Raw genomic sequence first — 22799 nt, 5'->3', positions numbered from 1 at the left:
CCTGAGCCTTAATGAAATTATTGTTCCAGATATATACCCAGCCTGCAGGACCAAAGTTATTTTCCTGTCCAAAGTCAAGGAATTGTCCCCTTGCTGTCTTCTGTGGTAAGAATCATGGAAACAGGAATTCAGATTAATTTTTATATTTCTTCTGTGGTAGCATGTGAATGTTGTCTTTGTCACATCAACCCAGGAGAACTTTGGCCTGGAACAGGCAGCTGGCCTCATTACTGTGAGCTCTGTTCCTGTAGGGTCAGACTGTGTCTCTAGACACCAATTTTTATAAATGTGATTGCTCCGAAGAAGGAATTGCCTTTATTTCTTTCATTTGTTGGAAGAAAAGTAATTTACTTCTGTTTTCCAGCCTCTCACCCACTGGTTCCACACTGGTTTTGTGACTGGTCCTAAAGGAAAAGCCAATTCTTTATTCTTTCCAAATCACCCTTCCAGGGAAAATAACAGTAGCTGTGTAGTTCCTACTCTTTCCACCCCTCTGAGCCCATAGGGGATGTATGCAGAGACACAATCCAAATAGTGCCTCTACTTGTAGTATTCCTCTTTTTTTCTTTGGCAAGGCCGTGAAACGGCCTTTTTTTCTGTGAAAGGCTGTGTACAGCTCAAAATGAAACTGACCCACTGCAAAAAATTATATGGGAGACAAAATGCATTCCTGGAACCATGTTCGCATCCAGAGCAACAGTTTTACCTTTGGCAACAATCTCTGACATCACGAGGTACAAGGAACAACTATTGCTTTGCTTGTTAGTGCAGGTAAATTTTTAAAAAATATTTTATACCTCTCTGATTCTCCTGTGGAGAAAGACAGGGGTGATTTTTTTTTTATTTCTTGCCATTTTTGTTGCTAACAATTTACTTTTAATATTGTAACATATATTTGGCCTGAATTATTTAACATAAATGCATGGATTGTTATGGAGTCTTGTAGCACAGGGATACATATTATGAGGAATATTTGTGTATAAAATTTCATGATTTACAAAATCCTGCACAGAATAATGTAATTATCCTGCTTTCTTTTGCAATCTAAAAGTCTAAAAAGCTGAGCTGGGTCAGTGCTCAGCTGGGAAGTTTGAGGGATCACCTGGGCTGTGAAGGTAAAAGGGGATGTGCTGAGGGGATGCATGGGCATGGGTGGGATGTTCATTCACAGCTCCTCTATGAAAGGAGGTCTGATAAAGGGTTTTGTGACTGCCTGGCCTGAGGTGCATGATACAAATGTGATGTATCACTATTGACAGTAAAAACTGAAAGGACACTTTATGGACTGCCTCTCAACAAGGGAGCTTTATGAGGGCAGAAAGCAAGGCCCTGTACTGCTGCTGGTCCCCTCAGAAGGCTGTGGTGGAGTGCCAAAAGGGAATAATTTTGAAACGAAATATCTTTAAATGGATTCTTTGTTCATTTAAAGGAGATAGACTGAGGAGGACAGAGGCTTCTCTGGGGAATGTCATGGCTTTGTTGTGCAACACAAAGATCGTGTTTGAATCAAGATGTGGGTTCTTCTAGCAAGGTCTTTTCTAGCAACATGAGCCATGCACTACAATTTCTTCAGGACCCAATTTCTAACTCTGAAGTTTGTATCGGTTTTTGAGATTGCCTTCTATCTCATCTTCTGAGCTAACTTCTGGAGCTGGAGGATCTGTAATGAGGTGCTTCTTTCATTGATCACTAAGAGTTCCACACAGGTTGTGCTGTGATCAAAGACATTTTCTCTTTCCTCTAATGGGAAAGCTGTTGATTTAATGCAAGGCAGCAGGCTGATCTCTATGCCAGCACACTTAATTGGAGAGATTTTTTGCTCTACAAAGCTATTTCCTTCATACACAAGAAAAAAAAAAAAAAAAAAAAAAAAAGAGGAGGTGGAGAGCAGAGCAAACATGAGTAAATACTTATATTTTTTTTATAATTGGAATGATTCTGATATGGGATTTGTTGAACTTACTAGCTGAGCCTCAGTGCAGCTGTGATAGTTGGTGTCATCCAAGAATATTCTTGAGTGACATCTTGAGAGGGCTTTAGAGACTAACTTGTACTTTATCGTGATTTAAGACATTGTAATTTAGGTGCAGCTTCATTTGGACTTTGACAATACCTAGAAGACTTAGCTTTGTGCTGCAGGTGCAGGACACACAAGAACTCCCATGGTGATACTGCAGGTGCTTGGTTAATGTCCTTGGTTAATGTCCTCAGGGGGTTTCATTCACCCCAGCCTGGCTGCTGCTCCTGTTGCTTACAGCACCAATATTTTGACAGTCAGAATCAACAAACCTGGAAAAAAGTTTAGGTTTATTCCAAAGTAAAGATTTTTTTGATCGATCAGAGAGCTTCAGTAGTGTGGTCCAAAAGTCTGCCAGTTATAGAGTGATGAAAGGAAGAACAAGTAGAATTCTCTAGAGATTTACTATAAAACCCCAGCATCTTGGATCTTTTCTTTTTCTCCTCTACACTCCCCACTCTCTGGGGAAAACCTGTTTTCCTCTGCAGAACCCCTGTGATTACTGCTTAGTTTTTCATACAACATATTTGATCATTGAAGAGGCTTGCTTGAACAAACATGATCCAGGAATAACTATCCTGAGAACAGTCTGCTGAGACCTCACAGTTTGACTTCATGCACTGGAGGCAAAGGCTTCAAGCGCCTGGCAAATGGTGTTACAGATCTCAGTCAGATCATTTTGCCGCTTTGCTCAAGAGAAAACAGTAAAATAATTATTCAGGAGGAATATTTGAGAGCTTGAAGCACTATTTCTTTACACCAGAGCCACGACCTGGCAAACAATAAACAATGGGAAAGTTTGTCTCAGTACACAATTTAACAGAATAAAAAAGCTGGAATTCTTTTAACAGAGTGTGTTCTCTTCTCCTCAGACATTTTGAAAACTGATGTCACTTGTAATTCTTCAGGAAAGAAAAAAATCTCTGCAGTTTGCAGTACATCAATGCAGGCATTTTTCTCCTGTCTAATCTATAAAAAGACATTGTATACAAATGTTATTTTCTCTGCCAGAAATGCATTCCTGGAACATAATAAAGGCTTTTCTGTTGTTGTTCAGTAATTTGGATAATAGTTCCTCCATGAAGTCTCATAACATTTATTTACTCTCATAAATGATTAGACCAAGTGGTTTCAGCAGTCAAAACTGGAATCTGTCTGCAATAAGCTTTCTTACTGAAATAATTCTGTAAACATTATGCCTAAAATAATTTCAAATGACAAATTTGTATGAATAACATAATACAGATGTGAATTAAATCTGTAGAGGTCTGTGCATAAAGTACAGAAAATTGTACTGGAAGAATCATCAACCATGTAGATTAAACTAAGCAAAACTTTGTCTAGAATTATTTTCTAGGATCATTAACAGCCTTGAAAAGTTACAAATATTTCTTGTTTGCAACAGCTAGATTGCAGTTATTGTGGCAGGAGCACTTTTTTGCTTTCATGTAGTCCCACGGTCAGCCCTATCAGTTACAGTGTAATGGAAGGGAATTTGAGGGGAGTATTCCTCTCCCATGGTTTGGCAGGTGTGGGAGGGAGAAGGAGAGGTGCAGCTCAGCTCACAGTGTGAAATAAATTGTGCTGCATTATGTGAAGGGGCTGAAGGGTCTGACAGTAGCAAGGCTGGGCTGGAATCAGCACTCCCACAGCCAAACTCTGGGAGAAGGGCTTGTGCCCAGCTTGTGTGTATTTGCTACAGGGATACCTCAACTTTGCCAGTCCTCATTTGTACAAAACCCACCGGGAAGATGGTGGTACAATCAGTAGTGCTACATCCTCTGTCACTAGAGCTGAAATTCTCCTGCCTTTTTTATTTACTTTGCTTCCTTGGCATTCTTGCCTTCACCCACTGGTCTGGTTTACATTGCTCTTCTTGCATGCAGGAAGTAATAATCACTGAAGGTGACCAGAATAGTGCAAATGAATGTATTTAAATTAAAGATGATTGCCTACCTGTTTTAGTTTTTGGGAGTCTGTTTTATTTCATGATTTCCTAATGGTGCTAATTTCTTCTGAAAAATTAATCACTTGCTGATGGCTTTAACAGTCTTCATTTTCTTCACTGGGGTACTGGGTATCATCCCCCTTCAATCAAATAATGTTTAAAGTTTAAATTGGATTCAGGAGGCATGAAAAGATGATGCCTTTAAAAACTAATAGATAGTCTTTGGGACTCTGTGGCATGAGACAAGGGAAAAAATAAGAGAGAGGTGAAAATACTCACTATTTATGCTGGCTGCAGGGGCATCATTAAAAAGTTCAGTGTGGGGGTCCATGTATGTGTTGGGAGACTCCTCTCCTCTGCCACAGCTGCTACCTGGAATTCAGGTAACAGAGCAAACCAGATTTAGCCTGACTCCAGTTTTCCAATCTAATGAATCCTATAGCTAGAAATATTACAAGTGTCATCACGTATCTCTCACAATGACACCTTTTTTTAGCTGGAAGCATAACTGATTTCAAAGATATTGGAGGGTGAATGTGTTTTTTCAAATTTACCTTTTTTTTAAAATAAAGATTTTGCTTGACTCTCATCTGAAGGTACACTTGTTTTTTGGTTTTGTGTTAGTTAAATAATACTGTCCCCCCAAAAATCTGCCTTTTTCCTTAAATCAGGTCTCAATTTTCAGTAACTTCATGGGGGTGTTTCATTTTTATGTGTGGCTTTTAGGCCCCATTGGGTCATACAGGGCTGAGGTCCCTTTGCATTCCTTTGCATCTTCCTGCTGCCATCAGTGGCTGCTGGCTCTTGGAACAGAATTACTCCATGGAGTGCCGAAAGTAGGTTAGGCTGAAGCTTTCACAAGGCTCCCTGGAGGGAGTTTCAGATGTGCAAATCCCAGTGAACGATCATCTCAGCGAAATGTCACTGAGACATCACACAGACAGGGCTGACTCCCTTTGCTTCCTCCTGGAAACTTTTGGAAATTGGAAAAGGATCTGCAGTGTCAAGAGAGGTCAGAGTGCACATGTAAAGTGCTCCTGTGTGCGCATCTCACCCAGTGCTGCTCCTAAAGCTTCCGCTGGGACAGCGTGTTCCTTTTAGCTGGGCAATTAGAATATGAAACAGAAAAAGGAGGTCATCTAAATAGGGCCCCTTTGTAATTTCTTACATAATACTGTACATGGCAAGAATGACTTATTGACCCTACTTAGGGCACAGAGGGATGATAGGCAGTTCTTAATCCATCCTAGGCAGGGATTGCTTTTAAATTGGTGGTGCTGTGTTTATTGAAAAAAATGTTTTTTGTATGTATTTTGTATGAAGAAAGCTAAGGTTTTAAGAAACATGGTAACTGAGAAGATTGCTTTCACTTTTGTGAGATTTCTATCAAATCAGTCTAATAGTAATGAAAATATTTGGAAAATCTTGCAAGGTTAAAAATGGGCTTTGGTCTTGTCCTTGACACACAGGAAAGTCTGTCACTCAGGCCTGTGTCCTCGGAAAGACTGGGATATTCTAAATGCCACCTAACACTTCACCTTCTGAATGCTAACTGCACCATTGCTTGATTATATTTCAAATTTTTTTCACACTGGTGAAGAATTAGGCCTTTATTTTTCAGTTGTAGTTTCATTTAAACTTATTTCTAAAGAGAAAAATCGCAAAATTCTCAGGTTTGGGCTTGTTTAACACACCTGAAGACAAACTACAGAAGAAAAGCCATGGAATGATACATTTCCACAGCTAATCAGAAACATCTCTTTTTGGTTTTTTTCTTTAACTAAAGGAAGTATTTTATTAGAGAAAGTAGTGAAAACTTTTGATCATAGAACATTTTTAGAGTTTTTGGCTCACGTCTAGTTAGGATCTTCCTCCAACCAACCACACAAGGATTCAGTTGTTGCGAATGTTCAGTGTAGTGTTGACACCCTTTTATCTCTTTTCAACCTTTCCCTCAGTGGGTGTGCAGACATACATGCAGGTCTGTTTCTGTGGAATCTAGAGAAAGACTGAGGAAATGCACATATACACATGAATCGTGTAGTGTCTCATCCTGCACGGGCAAAATGATGTGATATCTCTTTGGTCAGTCATACAGAGCTATGGGTTTTTTAATTTCCAGAATTAGTAGTCAACCAGGTTTGCCAAAGGTTTTTAATTTCCAGAATTATTAGTCAGCCGGGTTTGCTAAAATACTGTCTGGCTTGTCCAAATATCCTCACTGTGATGTCCCCTTGTTCTCCCCGGGTTTTAAAAAAATATTGTCCTCTTGCTACTCACTTTGTGATCTCCTATTTAACGAGTAAATGTCAGGGCCAGTGGGGGCTACAGACATGAAAAGTAACATTCAAGAGGACAATGATGGTGCAGTGTCTGGGTTTGCTTTTAACAGTTACAAAGGGCACATTAACACCTGATAATAGAAAATCATTCTGTTTCAGTTTGGGGTGTAATTGTAGTGGGGATTCAGTCTACTTTTATTTAGTTTTTTAAAATAATGCATGGCTATGGTCAGTGAAACAGCATCTTCTCTCAAACTTCCTTCAATATAAATTCCCGAAAACCCTTTCAAATAATTGTTTATAGTTCAGCCCCATCAGCTTTGATGCATTTTCCACATACCTGTAAACACAGAGCACAAAACCATAATTAATAGACTGAATTCTGACTGAATTTACTGAGCCAAGTAGCAGTCAGGGTTGGTCTGGCTGTTCTGGCTGAGGGCTTTGGAGTATTGAGACTTTTGGAAAAGGAGCTGATCTTTCCCTATAAGGTACCTGAAGCAAACACTAAGGTATTTTGGTAATCAATCCATCATTGTTTTCTGTGCCCATTAGTACCATGTACTAAATACATATTTTTATCTCCACTACCCTTAAATATAGTTTTGCTGCAGTTGGAAAAAATATTTTGCAGTTTAATGTCCATAGTTAGAGGCTTTTCATTAGCTTTGTATGACATTAGTTTATTTTGCATGTGGTTCAGTTATATTGTGGAATATCACTGCAGTATCTAGGTGTACAGGTTTTTGTAATCAGTCCCTGACAACATCTGTCAAAACAATATAGGAAAATCCTGGCTCATGTTGTCATTACAGAATGGGACTGTTTGTTTATTCAATAGAAGAAATAAAGCATATTGAGAGAAGGCCAGAAGAGTCACTCTGACTCAGTTACTGAGACTTCCAGCTTCCAGCTACAGGATATTTTGGTTCCAGCATTTCACATCAATAATAAACAACCTTTATGGGAACTATTGAATGATGAAAATGAGATCACAAATTGAGAGCCAGGCTATATATTTTTTATCTGTTGTATGCTATAGTTTACATTAGGGTCAATCTCAGGACTAGAAAGAGGCAGGCTCTGTACCACAGCATTTCAAATAAATGTTTGCCAGCTATATGAGATACTGTCAATAATTCATCACTGTAATTCTTCCAAGATGGTCTGTTGATGCAAACTGTCAGTGGACATGGTAATAATATGAGCATTTACGTGATTTACAGTTCTACAAAATGGCAAATAACTAGAAATTTCTTCCACTGAAAGTATGCATAGCCTCTCTGGATGTCAGAAATAGTGTGTGTGACAGCTGCAGCATGTATAAATCATGGTCAACTGTTTAAAGTGTTCTGTGTATATAAGTACATGCACTTATACTGGCATCTTCATAGTCCATTTTCAATATCTGAGTGACAGATTGTACCTCATGTAATTGTGAAGTTTCCTATGTTTTTATTAACTCTTTAATCCCCTGATGAGTTGAGTGGCTACAAGAGTATATCTTGGTCAGTAGAAGTGGTAGAGCTCAAAATACAAACATTTCCCTACCATGCAACATTGCTGTGGGCTTTTTCAGTAATTTTGGTCTTTGGTAAAATACTAGAAATTTTATTTCACAAAGTGGTTTATAAATTTTTTGTGTGTGCTGTTGTTCAGAAAGAAACCAAGAAATGGTGAATTGTGATAATTTATTTTTGTGTCTTGAAAAAATTTAGGTGAGAGGCACTTTTTGATGGCAGCTGTGTAAGTGCTGGTAGAAGTGGGAAGATCTTCCTCATGTTTCAGCTCAATTCTCATCTTTGTACCAGCCTTGGTTCCAGATCTCTTCAGGTCTGTATATACAATAAAGCACTGCCCTAAAAAAAAAGAGTGAAGTTGTTCCCACTTGTTCAAACCTTTCACTTTCATAGACTGATCTTTTATCAGTGCCTGTTGATTTTAAACTGGCTCAGGATTTACCAGGCCCAGCACACAACCAGCCCATTAATGCGTGATTTGGAACACTGGATTAGAAAATGTATTTACAGTGAAAGGAGTGAGGACTTACTGAATTGTTTGGGGTTTTATCTTCCTTTTTGTTTCTGGCATAGTGTGTAGGTAGAGCTGAACCAAATTTCTCTTTTTAGCACCACTGTGAGAGCTGAGTGCTGTGGAGGCAGAGCACTATCCTGTGAACTGGAAACTTGTGTGTTATAAGGATACTCAGCAGCTTTAAGCATTTTACAAAAGCAGAATTTCTGTGGTGAAGGAAGCTCTGTTCTTCCCAGGGGTATGTCCAACTGGATGCTATCATTCACTTGAACAGGAATGAAGGAAGAAAAATGGGAGTAAGGGGCAATCTCTGTCATTCAGTTAAGGTAGGAGAAGTGGTGATACACTGGATTCCCCCTTGTTTTCCTCCTTTTAACCATATACTCCCATGAAGGCACTTTTATAGTTATTAGACGAATGACTGGAAGCTATAAATATTGGAGAGATTTGTGACAGTGTTTGAGACTTTAAAAGCCAATCTGTGCAAAAGAGTTGCTTACTGTAAGACTCTTCAGTACCAGCAGGGTTACAATGTCAGTACTCTTGGCTCAGTACAGAAGATAAATTTGATTTTTGTATGAAGAAATTTTAAGAGCTTTATATCTTTAATTAGAGTAAGGAATAAAAGAAATATGCAAAGTTTTGGGGCACTTTGTGCAAGCACAGCACACCTTGCTGGACTGAATTATGTGCAATGGAAGATCCTATAGCAACCTTTTTCTTGGAAACCCACATGGATGTAACTTCATTTTAATGCCGGATAGCTGTGGCTGTGTGTGCCAGTCCATTTCTGTCCTACCATTCCCCATGGATTTCTCTTCCTCTCCTTTTTAGAATTTCTCAGAAGTGCATGTGCATCATTGTGGACAGAGAGAGTTCATGTTCATGAGCAGCAGAGATGATTTTCCTCCTGGGAGCTGAGCTGAGTCATCCTGAGCTGTGGTAGGGAACAGGGGAGGGGGTGGGAGAGCATTCCTGGGGTGGGGAGAGGGACTGTGGTTGCCGACAGCTCCCTGTGCAGCTTTGGGCTCGTGTAAAGAGAAGCTGTGACTTGGGTGACTTTGGATTTGTGAAGTCACTGCCATGCCTTGCTCCTCCTGTGGTTTTGTCCTGGAACAAACCTGGGTTTGTATGCCCTCTGCAGTGTGCCATGGCTAAAATGCCTGTCTGCTGTTCCCTGGAGGCTGAGACTGTTGTTCTGGAGTCTGAAATGGCACTGCATGGTAGAGGTGAGCCACAAGCAGTGTGAGGTTTGCCCTTTGCCTTTGGGTCTTGCTCAGGAATTTCTTTGTGGAGGCCTTTCTCCTTTGGTGGTGCTTGGTGTGGTGCAGCTCGTGGTACATATGCCCAAACCCCATGGAAAATAATGGATTCCCATGGACATCAACAGTCATTTGGTCAGCTTTTAATTGGGGTGTTAAATACATGGACATGAGGCAGTTTTGTGCCAGTGTCTGGGACACAGAGGCTCGTGAGGCAAGAGCTGGTCCTTGCCCAGCCCCAACACCTTTCAGCATTTCCTGAAACTCTTGTTTGGACCTCAAGTTTTTTTGGAAGGAAGGAGATTTTGCCTCAGCAAATGTGTCAATACCTGCCTGTTGGAAAGCTCTGCTAAAGAAACCATTATACTGTTGCTCAGTATTATAGTCTGTCAATATCTTGCTTTTAAATATGTTTTAGATAGCCAAAAGGTATAGGTTTTCTTTTGGGATTGTTGAGAGAAAAACAGTGAGGCTGAAGGCAAAAATCTTATAGGCTGCTTTGGGAAGGGTGGCAAAACCCTCTGAGAACTACACTTTAATGTTTATTAAAAATCTGGTGCTTTCAGTGAAGCTGCCTTTAGGAAATGCTGTGATTTCATTTCAGTGATGTGCTAAGAAGAAAAACAGAATTTCTGAGCTCTTGTCTCAAGCTCTATATAGGTTGAAAGTTTATGTTCTGCTTGTGTTTTGATAAATTTTCCTTGCAGGCATAAGGTGTAGAAACTTTGAATTAAAGCTTAAATTCTAGAGACAGGAGTAAGTGTTGTGGTAAGGTGCAGGCACTTGGTCATTGTGCAATTCCCAGAAAAGATTTCTATGAAGCTGAGGTGGCTGGTTAGAGGGCTTGAGCACTGACAAACTCAGATGGAAGATATTCCAGGTGAGCATTTTCTTTGGGAAGTGTCTCTGCTGCTGCCTTTCTTCAGCATTGTGTTGTTTTCCTTGAAAATGCTTCCAGAGTATGACAGGTTGACAACAGTTTTCTGTAGATTTGTGTAAACAATGAATCCTTACTAGTTAGAAGATGTAGCATTAATCATTCTGAGCTGGGATCTTGGCCTTTTCTGGAGAAACCAAGTGCCGCCCAGGCAGGCCAGGGGGTGTGGAACAGCAGAGTCAGAACTGGAGTTGTGCTGCTTCGCCTCTGCTTTAGCATTGTTTGGGACAAGCCTTTTTTTAGTTCATAGCACCAAACACATTCCCCACAGAAGAAGGGCCATTCTTTTAGGTGTACAAAGCATGACCATACCATTATTTTGAGTAAATTAAACCATGTTGGTTTGAGTGCCGTGGTGTCAGACATCCCTGCTCCAGCACACGTGGGGCATCTCGTCCTAAGCAGCTGCTTGGGTCATGAGCAACTGTGGTTTCAACTCCTGACACCAAACTTTTCTGAGCTAAACCAACTGTGTGGGGATGCCCTAGTGGAGCAGTGACCTAGAATCATTTAATGTCCTCATATCATTGGACTTGCCACTCAATTTAGAGAGAATTATGCCTGAATAGCCAAAATCATCATTCTTCTCTTTCTTGGGAAGTGGGGGTAGGATTTTAATAACTACAGAGAACCTGAGTATGTAGACTAATTTGCAAGATGTATATAAAATGTATGTAACCTTCAAGGGAGTTGATGGACACTGTCACTTTCTGAGTTTGTCCTTTTAGGGGATAAAATCGAATGGCTGCATATGTATTTAAAAATTGTTATGGCTGCAGGGAAAATATTGGAGCCATGAGTACATTTTCACTAGCTTGGAGATTAGAGAGGTCTTTTTGGCAGGAAGAAAATGTAGTTTGCTTGTAGCACCTGCATATACTTGCATGTCTCTGATCTTCCAGTTTTTACAGCCTGTGGTGACTATTATCTCCTTGATATACTTGCAAAATTCATGTGATGTTCTTCTGGAAGTTCTGTTGGGTGGAGAGGAAATACAGTGTCTAGTACAAACAGTTCCTTGAGAATGCTGCATTCCTACATTTATCTGTCATGTAGAAAAAATGCTACTCAATAATCTATTTTTAGCAGAGTTTCTGACGGTAATAATTAAATATATTTTTTAAAATTATACCATGTAATAGTAAATCAACTCCTGTCATTATATTGACCATTTCTGATACATAGCCCCCATTAAGTTACAGTGGCATTTACTGTTTATCTTGCCAACTATCTGGTCATTGAATATTTCTGAGGAGAGAACGGGAGGAGGGGAAAGGAGTTACCAAGCTTAAAAGACTTATTTACATTAATTTCCCTATATTTTTGTAACATTCAGTTTAGTCTTGGTTGTAAATTTGTCTTTTGTAATGCGTCTGGGCAATCTAATTCTGTCTTAATCTGTTTGAAGTAGGATGGTCAGGATGTTGAGTTTGGTGGAAATTTTCAGGTATGTTGGGCAGCATCTGGAAACCACAGTTAGTGAACAGTCCTATTGGATTCAGCACAGATGATGAGCATTTTTACTCAGGAGGTTCCCAGTGCTGCAGGTGGAGAAAGAGAAAAAGCTGAATTGTAAAGTTAAGAGTCATCATTTGCCCAGAATTGTTAAATATTCAGTCCAAACTTCTAATACCCAAGTAAAAGTTAAAAAAATTCGAGCATTAATGATATGAATTTTTCAGGGGTAGTGGTAACCCTGGAGGTCCTGCATGCTGAATAAGCTATAATGGACTATTAATCTGTGAATATTTTGTAAATAAAGCATTTAATTGTCATTTTATGTAAAAGCTTCTAAAAGGCATAAGCTCTAAAATTAGAAAGCTGGCTTTAGGGTTTTGTCTAAAAATTAGCAGTAAATCACTACAAAATAGCTATTCCATACCACCTCTCAGTGCAGGTATTCCTAATGCTACATGCTAAGGTTCCACAGAGTGACAGCTGTCCTGTCCTGTCTTATGTTGCAGCAAAACTTTCATGGAGCCCAGCCCAAAGACTGTCTAACTCAATATAATTACTTTAATTTCTGTAATTTGCAGCTATACTTCATATAAGGTGAAATGCTGACCCTGCAATGGGAACAAGAAAAGTCTTTTAGAGTAAGCATTTTTTGAATACAGTGGAATACCCAAGTTTCCTATAGAATTAGAATGACTGTTATGTTGCTATTGGTTTGGGTAATTACAGTTAGATTATATCATAAAAGCACACATCAGCATTACAGTCCTGGCTGAAATCCTGATATTTTAAAATCCTTTGAGTGGCAGAAAGTCCTAGGTATTAATTGGACCTCATTACAGGAACAAAAAGAGATCCTGATATGACCTAAGGCTACACAACAATAATTTCCATCTGTTAAAAGACATGTGCCAAAGTCAGAGCACAGCAGAAATTTTTCTTGTCCAAACTTCTGGGATATTTGGAAGTGCTCTGAAATTAAATGGAGACAATGTGCACAATGGGCCTTTTCTAAATTTCTTTGAAATTGTCCATTTACCTGTGACATCACATAAACAAGAACAGATAACACCCACTCATATAGACTAAGATACCCTTCTGCATGCTGAGAACTGCTCTATCTGTAATTTTGGAGGGATAAGGAAACAACAACAAGGCAGGGCAGATGTCTGAAAAGCTGTTCCAGGTGTCTGCCATGACTGACCTCTAGGTCAACACACAAGACTTGGCCCAAGTTTTTCAGCAAAGCAACCTGGAACATAAAGTAGAGAAAGAATATCTGTGTCAAAATTTTAAAGAGTTCATATTTTCAGGATATTCCAAATATTGTAAGCAAGAGGTTCTGGCTAGTGACAGCTAATCCCTGTTTTTAATACAAGTATATCTGTGAGTGTATGAAAGCTGAGAGCATGACACTTAGCCTTTGGAGACAGGTTGGGTTTCTCACCTGGATTGCTGAGGTTATTTGAAATCAAGGGAATGTGGAGCAGGCCCCAGCAATGCTGGTCAGTGTGCACTTGGGTTTTGCTCCTCTGCAGGCAAAGGCCAGAGAAGTGGCCTGAGCCTTAGCCCTTCCTTTGATCAAAAAGAAAGGTGAGTCTTGCTTCGTGCTCCTACAGACAATTTCAAAGGTGGCACTCAACCCCAGAGTGACTTTTATTCTTTCAGTTAAGAATGGTGTTTTAGGATGAATCAAATGAGCTCACACCATGACTAGGAAAGCCTTTTCAGGTTGTGACTTATGCTGTGAAGATAAAGAATTTTCCTGCCTTTTTCTGAAAGCAAAAGGAACACTTCTAATACTTCTGTGGTCACAGGGCAGTGTGGTGTGGAGATACTGAGCTGGCTCTGAACCTGCTCCCTGGGCTGGGGCAGGACTGTAACACTCCCACAGGGCTCTGCCGAGGGTATTTCCTGTGCTGCTGGGCTCCATGCAGGGAACTAACGTGGCCAAGCTGCTTTCCTGAACCAAAATAACTTATTTAAAGCTGCTTCAAATGTCTCTGCAAGGCCTTGCACAGCACTGTGGGAATACACCCAGCACCAGCACTGCCATGCACTTTCCACAGCTACTAATGTTGGGACAAGGGGAATGGAAAACAGCTTTATTGGCTTGCTAGTATGCTACAAGAATTTATCATGTTTAATTCCAGATGAGCAAAAATTTATCACAAATCTACTGCTTTCTGTTAGTCATGTTTGTGTTTATACTCACATCACTGAGCCAAAGTTGGATCATGGGATTAAAGTAAACTAAATGACATATATGCAAGGACCTGTTGAAGGATTTGAGAAAAGTTCCATGTAAGAAGAGGCAAAAAGTTGGCCAGTTATTTTATTTAGATCTAATTCTCATGGAAGTCAGCATTATCTGATTTTATTTCCCTATTGGGGCTGTTTCTTTTAACCATGAATTCCCATTAAAACAGCTCTTTGACAACAAAATTAGTCAGTCATTTAATTTTAATGTGTGGCATTAAGTAAGCTGGATGGCAAATTGTCTTCTCAAACAGATTGACTTATTTTACCTGTGGGAAAGGAACAGCTGAACAGCTAGGAGGGAAATCTGCCAGTTCAGAAAATTTATTGTAACTTCCACAGCAGAGAAAAAATTGTTTGGTTTTGAATGCTAGTTTGGTTTTGATGTTTTAATCTAACTGAAGTCTTTGTCATACCATTTGAAATTATCCTCGGGGTTTGAAGCTATCACAAGAACTTGCAAAAGTAATTGATACTTATTCTGTGTTGTTCACTGTGTTTATATGACTACAAGATGAGTTTTTCCTCTCTTTATAGCATGCAATAAAATCTTCAGCACTGTAGCAGAGAAGGCAGTGTGGTAAACCAGAACAGCTTTTGTTTGATATACCTGTCCTGTTCTATCCAGAGGAGCAGGATGGAGGTTTGGTTTTGGTGGTGATTTTTTTTTTTTTTTCCCCAGGAAGACTAAGAAACCTTTCTCCTCGCAAAAATAATTTTGTACTTTTTCATCATCTTTTTTGCAAAGTGACACTTTGGTCTCTTGTTCTGACAAGCATCTTGCTAGCTGTCATGAGTTGTATTTCACAGATTTAATCACTGCACACTGTTGAAATCCTAGTGTGTGTACTGTTTATTAGTACAGCTTTCTACAATCCAGGATTTTTTCCAGAGAAGAGCTGAGAGGCCCAAGGACTTGCACTGAGTTACTTTTGAGTATGGTAATACTCAAAAGTAATACAATACCATGCTTCCTGGTACTGGCCAGGGCTCCACTGACAGTGCTGGGAGCAGTAATTCCTGGACTTGAAACTTTTGGTTTCTTTTCTTGGGCTTTAAGCAAGGTGCTGAACCCTTGAACATTTTACCTGTGACCTGGATCAACTTTCTGCAGATTTGATGGATTTTAAGAATACTTTGTCAGAATACTGGCAATGCATTTGAGATATCCCCTTCTTGATAACACTCATTCATTAAAATGAGAGCGGTTTTATCAATTTATATCATGTGTCATAGTATGGAATGACATGGTGACATGGTATTAAAACCAGGCATGTTGTTACATTTCTCATTTACTAAGTCATCTGCTGGAAGCAATTCTTGCCTACCCTGCTTTGGAAATTGAATGGAAAGACCCAAGGACAACTTCAAATTATAATAACATATCTCAGACTGGTGTGGGACTTGTTTTCTTACTTCCTTTAGGACAGGATGGTGCTGAGTGCTGATTATGGTCACACTGGTGTGGTTGGAGCCCATGGTGACACTGATGTCCTGTTTCCACAGGCAGAATTTTGGCCAGTAGAACTGATTAACAGTGTCTGTGTGTGTGTCAGTGTGTGTTTGGCAAATGGTGGGTGACAGGACTGATCAGCTTGTTACTAGGTCCCCATCAAGCCATCAATGGAACATATAAAGGAACATGGCAGGGAAGATTTGTTCTCTCTTCTCTCTCTGTGGCAGGGGCAGGAATTTGCCTTTTTTTGTATTTTCTCTCTTTGGGTGAGTGTAGAAATGAGACTATACTGTGCATCCCACTAGAAGAACTTCATATGGCAAGCACAAGAGCAAAGAATAAAAACCTGCCAGGGGAAAATGTAGCCTGTCCAAATCACTTCATTACTCATTTTCCCTCCACAAGCAGCAGTACATAGGAAAAAAGGAGAGACAGATTATCATTTAGAGTGAAAAGGTGGAGGTGGCTTACAAATGGCTGAGAGGCAGATGACAGCTTTTTATTTTTGTGGTATCCCTGTGAGAACTCCTATTTAATATTGCATTGTCCCATTTGGTTTTATTAGTTCCATGTGTTCATTTATTCAAGGGAATTACTTGGAACTGCTCGTTATGTGGTGGATTTGCAAATTATGTTTAAAGGCAATTTAAATAAAATTTATTTCAGATTTATGGGATCTTTTCTGAAGAATTTTTCTCTCAACAATCCGATGTGCTGTTACCTCTGTGCCACACGGTGTAAGGCTAAACTTTCCAGCCAGATTCTTATCTCCATCTGGTGTGTGCACGTGGGAGGACAGTTTATAAAGCCATCTGAAATAAATAAATTATATTTCTTATTTGATCTGAATACCATCTCCTGTACAAAGCAGGAGCTATGAAGTCCAGGAAATCCTATGACTAAGAGCTGAAGAATGCTGTTCTAGTGTTTGCTCTCAGTTTGGGAAGACAATCCTTCCTTTGGTGTGTTAGGTGTCAGGATGAAGCAGGACAAGGTTAAGCAAGGAGTCAAGAGCACAGGGCTGTAGGGCTGGCAATCTCTGGGCAAAAATCTCTGCTCTGACATGCACAGAAATGTGGCTGATTACTCCCATCCAACGGGCAGTTCATTGATTAAAAGGGCGAATGGGCTTCCATCCAGGAGTGCAGCAGGAAAACAAACAGCTAAGCTGAAAAACAAGACTATTTAACCATCTGAAAGAGCATGGGGCCATCCCAGCTGCCGCAGAACCTGTCACGACTTGGCTGCCAAGAAGCCAGATGCTTGCATCAGAGGAATGTGTGTTTCACAAGCTGGTACCTCTGCTGCTGACACACAGCGACATGTCCGAAGAGGCAGCAGGAGAGTGCACATTAGGCAGCCTTCCCATTAGCTGCCAGCCCTGCAGGATCACTGACACCTGTACAAATACATGCTTTCATCAGAAATAGATTATGGGAATAACCTTCTCCTCATAATTGAGACCACTTTCAATATCCAGCAGGGGACCCCTGTCCATATGTGAATTTAAATACTGCGGAACTGTTTTTATGACTGGATCCACTGGAATCTGAATTTGAAGAGGCTTACTTGTGTGATTAAGGATAAGCAAAAGCCTTTGAACACACATTGGTTTTGGGCCTGCTCCAGAATCTATTAATGCCATTGATTTCAATTAATTCTGGATAAGGTCACTGGTGGTTGAATCAATTGTTTGATTCCAGAAACAACAGGAAAGGCAAAGAAGGAATAATGACTTAACCTATGGAACGAAGGAGAGACAGTCCTATGTACTTTTATTTTGAAATCATATTTACAATATTTCTGAGTTCCCTTGTAATTCAAAAATCCAGCTTCTGCCTACTTCTTCCAGTTTCAAGTGGCAAACACTCAAAACAAACTTTTTATTATTTGCTTGATAACGCATTTTACAATGACACAATTTGTAGTGAAAGGCAATGTCCTTTAAAGACATCCCATCAATTTTCTCCAATGAATGCTTTTCATAGAATTTTCCTGAAGCAAAAATTATGGAACTGAAAAAGATTTAGAAATTGATTGCAAATCACTGCTATGGCAGGAACAATTGTATATGCTCATTTTAGCTCTCAACTCATCTGAAAAGGCTAGATTAAACATTTCATTTTAGACTTTCTTTTGACTGTGTGTCAGAATCGGGTGTCAAGGCTTCATCCTGTCACTTAAGGACAGGATTTCCCATAGTGTGGGATGTGAGTTAGAGTAAATGTTTCCATAAAGCTGCTCTTCCAGGAAGCAGAATATAATATTTTTTAGCTGCAGGAGTGACAGGTACTGAGGAGCACGTAGGTTGTTACAGAAGCTGTCTGGGAGCTCTTGGACAGGGCAGTGTGGCAGTGCCAGGCATGGAGAGCACAACTGGTAAGGACAAACCAACTGGTAAGGCTGATGATATCCCCAACCTTGCATGTAGCAGAATGGCCAATCTGAACACAGTTATTGGTGTTATAGGTTATTTGCTGCTTTCTCTGAAGCTTTAATTCATAAATGTGATAGAAGAGAGAGCTATTGTTTGTTCCAGCAGTAAAACTTGCCTTTGCTAAGGACCTCTTCCCTATTCCTGACATGCAGGGGAGGTAAAAAAGCTTTCAAAAATCACCTAGCAAGGTTAAAAACCAAATTATCTTTGTGATCAAAAGCTTACCAGCCTGATCACACTGCTTCAGCTGAAGGCCAGTTTTTGACAGTGAGTATCTGAGGAGATTCATACACTGCCCTCACACCCTTCCTTTTATTCTCTCCAGTTATTTCAACTTGTCAGTTGTTTATCTGCTTGGTCAGCTACCCCAGGAAAGTGTTTACTGTGTTAACTTGTGCATAATAGTAGTTTTCAAAGAATATTTTGCTCTTCAGTACATTGGAGAAATTTCCAGGGTATTTTAGGAACCAGCTCAACACTTCCAACCATGTGCAACTCCAAAGAGGGCAAATTCTGCCTCCTACAATTTGTTTAATTTTTTTTTTTTTAATTTGCACTCCAGTGATCTAAGTATTTACTGTGAGATAAAAATATAACAGTTTAGGATTTTTTATTCTATCATATTACAATCTGTTGGGATTTTAACATCCTGCAATTTTTCCCAAGACTAAACTTCTCTTCAGCCTGTCAGCTTGTCTGTCCTTGCCCCAGCAGCAGTTTGAGAGTAAAACAAGGTTTTCACATGGGCTGGTTTTCTGAAGCTGCATTGAAGCTCACAGAACTCTCAGCACAGTGGGAAAATGCTCTTAGCCTGTCCCACTTGCCTTTTAACTCTTCAGGCTGTGGGGCTGATCATTTCTGCTGCAGCTTTAGGGGTCAGTGATGAGAGACTGAACCTTGAGACCCCTGGGTCCGAGCTGATCACAAATTCAAGGATTCCTGCATGCTTCAGTAAGGTGCAGTCTAGGTGACTCAATCCCAGTCAACTATTGCATTTTCCAAGAAGATGTCCTTGTTTTGGGTTCTTCAGTGAGGAGGAACTTTCTAAGTTAATAACAAAGTAGAGTCAAATGTGGACAGTGAAGCAGAAATAGTATGGATTTTGTGTTAGTGTGAGACATGGAGTCTTTAAGAGATCCTGGCCATACTGCAGGAAGTTAATTGACAAGCTTTCCTAATATCTGTGCATACTTAGATCAGTTTGTAATGTCTCATCTTGCCTGTCTGCTCATAAAAATCAGGCAGTACAAAGCTGAATTATTTCCTCAGATACAAGAATCAGTTCAGCCTAGTGCACATCAGGCCAGGAGCAATGACTGCAGCTCGTGAGTTTGAATTCTTTATCTTTTCACTCAACCTGCAGCTAGTCAAGGACTGAATTCTGCTGTTAATTTTGTTCTAGCAAAAGCCGTGGCATTCCTGCCAAAAATAAGTTGTATCTGCACAGCCAGCAGCTATATCTTATGACTTAGAATAGAAATTAGATGGATAAGTGCACTGACAGGGTGAGCTAATGGCCACTCCCTTAATAAGTGCTGTAATTTGAAGAATGTAAAATCTGTTTGTCCACCCTCATGGCAATTCTCCTCGTGGGAAGAATAACTCTCTGGTTAAACCCACAAATCTCGGTACTTGTTTTGTTGTGCATTTATTTTTACAATAACCACTACTTCTGAGAAAAATCAGAAAAATTGCTTTCAGGCAACTCAAGTGCCTCTGCAGTGCTGCCTGACCAGAGAGATGTGAGTCGTGTGTGTGCTGTCCTGGTCCTGCTCACCCAGGTATGCTTCACCTGGAAATGCATTAACATACCCTAGGAAATTTAGCAAGTGCTAAATGATGTAAATTCTTCCTGGGAACAGGCTGCAATTTTCCTTCAGGCTTGTCCTTTTTTATTTCATTAAGCACTTGGCTTTTTCAATTGGACTAGTGGTTTCCTTCCTTTATGACTCTCAACTCTTCCTTTCTTCTATACGTTTGTCTGCATTAGTGTCTCAGAGAAAGCCAGTTTTCTCATCAAGAGAGCATCAATGTAACCTGTGTTTTGAAATTTTATAACTACTTCTAACAGCAGCTGAAAAAGTGAATTTAATCTTTTGTCTGAGAAAGCACGCTATTAATCTGTGACAGATTTAACCAAAATCTAACTCTTCTGCTGGTCTTATGGGCCTGTTTCTGGAAAAAAGTCTGAAGCCTTATGGAGCTGTATATCCAAACACAAGGCCTTGTTCAGGTTTGCTTAAATGGCACTTGTGAAGCTGGAACTAAAGCTGTATGATTTGAAATTGATCTGATTCAATATTATGTGTTAGTACTTATTACTCCTATAGCCCACTTCATCCTCAAAGTATTTTGAAGACTTCCTGGATCAGACTGGCAAGCTCTTAATGAGCAAGATATAAAACCTTGCTGAGTGCAACAGAAGAGGAATACAGCCCTGTGTGTTTAAGCCAGGGAGGTAAATATAACCCAGTTATACAGTGTGGTGTTTCTTGTGTGCTACAAGTGGATTAGCCACAGGAATAAATGTAGGGGATTTACAAAAGATCTCCATCAAAAGTACAAACTTATATTTTAGAGGTAGCAAAAGGCAGAGGCAGCAATTGCCTACATGAGCAGTTGCAATGAACTCAGCCCCACTGTGTCAGCAGGGTACTGCTACCACTCAGGGCAAGCACCAAGAAAATCAGGCACTCTGTTATTAAGGTCACACAAATGTTTTTAATGGCACTCTTTCAGGCTAAAAGCAGGATTTCAGCTTGCAGCTGACTGCTCTTGTTCAGGTGTGTAATTGCATCTAGCCTGATTTACAGCAGCCAAGGATCTGACCCAAGATTGGTTTTCTCTCTGTAAATACAGGCAGAATTTGGGTTGAGGCTTTTATGTGTAGCAATTAAAAAAGCAGGGAGAACTTGGCTTCCGCTCATCCCTGAGCTCAGGTTTCGCTTGTTTTGCTGTTTGTGGAGCAGTTTAGGGTGTTTAGATGTGAGTGGCCAGGTGTTTCCAATATTGAGCCTCTTCGTGTGGAAACGTGCACAGATAAGAGGGCTCAGTCTGTCACAAGCCTTGGTGGTGCTCTTTCAGCGTTTGAAGTTCTGACTTGAAAGGACTGACTTCTGAGAAATCGAGGCACAGAGTCCCAGCCCTTCTCTTTCAGCAGGAACTCTGTGACAGAGATTCAGATTAGGAGCTGGACTAGTTCTCCTGTGAGTGCCCTGTGCTTCGGTGGGGGCTGAGTGAGTGTTTTAGCTCCACAGTTCTACTCAGTCTTGGACCTCCCCCCTGAGGAGGAAAGGTCAGTATTTATGCCCTCAGCACCTTGTGAATAACTGCTTGGTCCTGTTTCTTGCTTTCTTGTCTTTTCATCTTTGGAAAGTAAGGGGATTTTCTTCAAAATGCATTGTTACTGAAGTTGAGCTGTCTTAAATCTTGCAAAGGTTATAGTTTGTAATTTTGTAACTTTTTAAATTTGGAATGAGTTGAAACTTTCATTTCAACCTACTAAAGTTCTCTGCTCTGTGCTTTAAAATCCAGGCAGGATTTGCACCCCTATTGTTAAATAAACAAAAGAATTAGGAGAATTCAGTGATAAATTGTGAAAAAGGCAGTGCTGGTGGGTTTTTTCTTTTTCTTTCTCCCTGTGCTCTTCACGTGGTGAAGCTGTTTAAGTTTTTCTTACTTTTCTGCTTTCCCTGCAAGCACTATTTATTCATTCTAGGAAAACATTAGTTGGGTAAACAGAAGTATTTATATGTGTAGCAGTGCAACTCCTACTAACATGCAAATTGTGCTGCAGGGAAGATAGTTTGGGCTTTTCTTTCCTCCTCGCTTTTCTTTTTTGACAGTCGGTTAATAAAGACTCAACAATAAGCAGCTGCCTGTGATGTCATTTGGGACTTTGTCCACAGAGCTTGTATTTACAAGTACTGAGCAACTACATAGCAGCAGCAAACCCAACTATCAGCAAACTTCATGTTTCTGCTGTTACTGAAGGACTTTGGTGCTGTGGAGGGTGTAGAAAGCTAACTCTGTTCTTCTAACCACAGACTTTTAAAGCTTGGTAAATAAACACTGGATAAACTCAAGAGAATTTCTGGACTGCAAAGACTTCTTACGGTTCTGAGTTCTCCAAGGCTGGCATGTTTTGACTGAACTGCTGCAAGTAAGGCTTTTGCTGGTTTGGTGTTTTTATCATCTCTGTAAAGCTTATTTTCTCTAGGAGTGTGTCAGCATTGCTATTTGTAGTTTTGTTTTAATTAAAAGAGTGGCAAGTATGTAGTTGTTAGGAGTAATTACAGCTGTGCATCTGACTGTGGTTCAGGGTAAATGAAAACTTCATTCTGGCTTTTGTTTGTATGAGATTACACTGAAGTGGCTCTCTCTTAATTTAAGTGATGAAACTTTAAGATTCTTAAAGTCTCCTGAGTGCTGTCATTAACTGAACAAAACCTGGGCTGTCTGAAGTTTGTTCTCTTGTAATTTAATTATATTTGTTTAAATATTCAATATTTTGAATTTTTAATATAAATTCCTTGTACCTTTAAGTAGTCCTATTCAAAAGTTATTTTATTTCTTATGTAGGCATTTCTTTCAAATGAAACTTGATTATTTTTCACTTTTAGCTCCTGTTCAAGTTCTGGAGGTGTATAAGTTTAAAAGACTCATACAGTGCTTTGAAATGTGATGCCTTTTGGATAGAATGAATTCTCAGT

The 22799-nt window shown here is 39.8% G+C and overlaps 1 protein-coding gene across 2 annotated transcripts in view; it reads left to right on the top strand.

Annotated features, from left to right (window-relative positions):
• Window positions 1-22799, top strand: part of NCKAP5 (NCK associated protein 5) — a 417071-nt gene that overhangs the window by 44994 nt on the left and 349278 nt on the right. The window contains exon 1 of one of the 2 annotated variants that reach the window (XM_083865017.1): window positions 22025-22249. The exons of the other annotated variant lie outside the window; for it this stretch is intronic. The gene's annotated coding sequence lies outside the window, so the exon portion shown is untranslated. Of the gene's footprint in view, window positions 1-22024; window positions 22250-22799 lie in introns of those variants that run through there. 2 annotated transcript variants of the gene reach the window in all.

The sequence above is a fragment of the Zosterops lateralis genome (assembly GCF_965231275.1).
Source record: "Zosterops lateralis genome assembly, chromosome: 7".
In the NCBI taxonomy this organism is placed as follows: domain Eukaryota; kingdom Metazoa; phylum Chordata; class Aves; order Passeriformes; family Zosteropidae; genus Zosterops; species Zosterops lateralis.
Note: the sequence above shows the minus strand (reverse complement) of the source record. Positions and strands in the feature narration are given on the sequence as shown.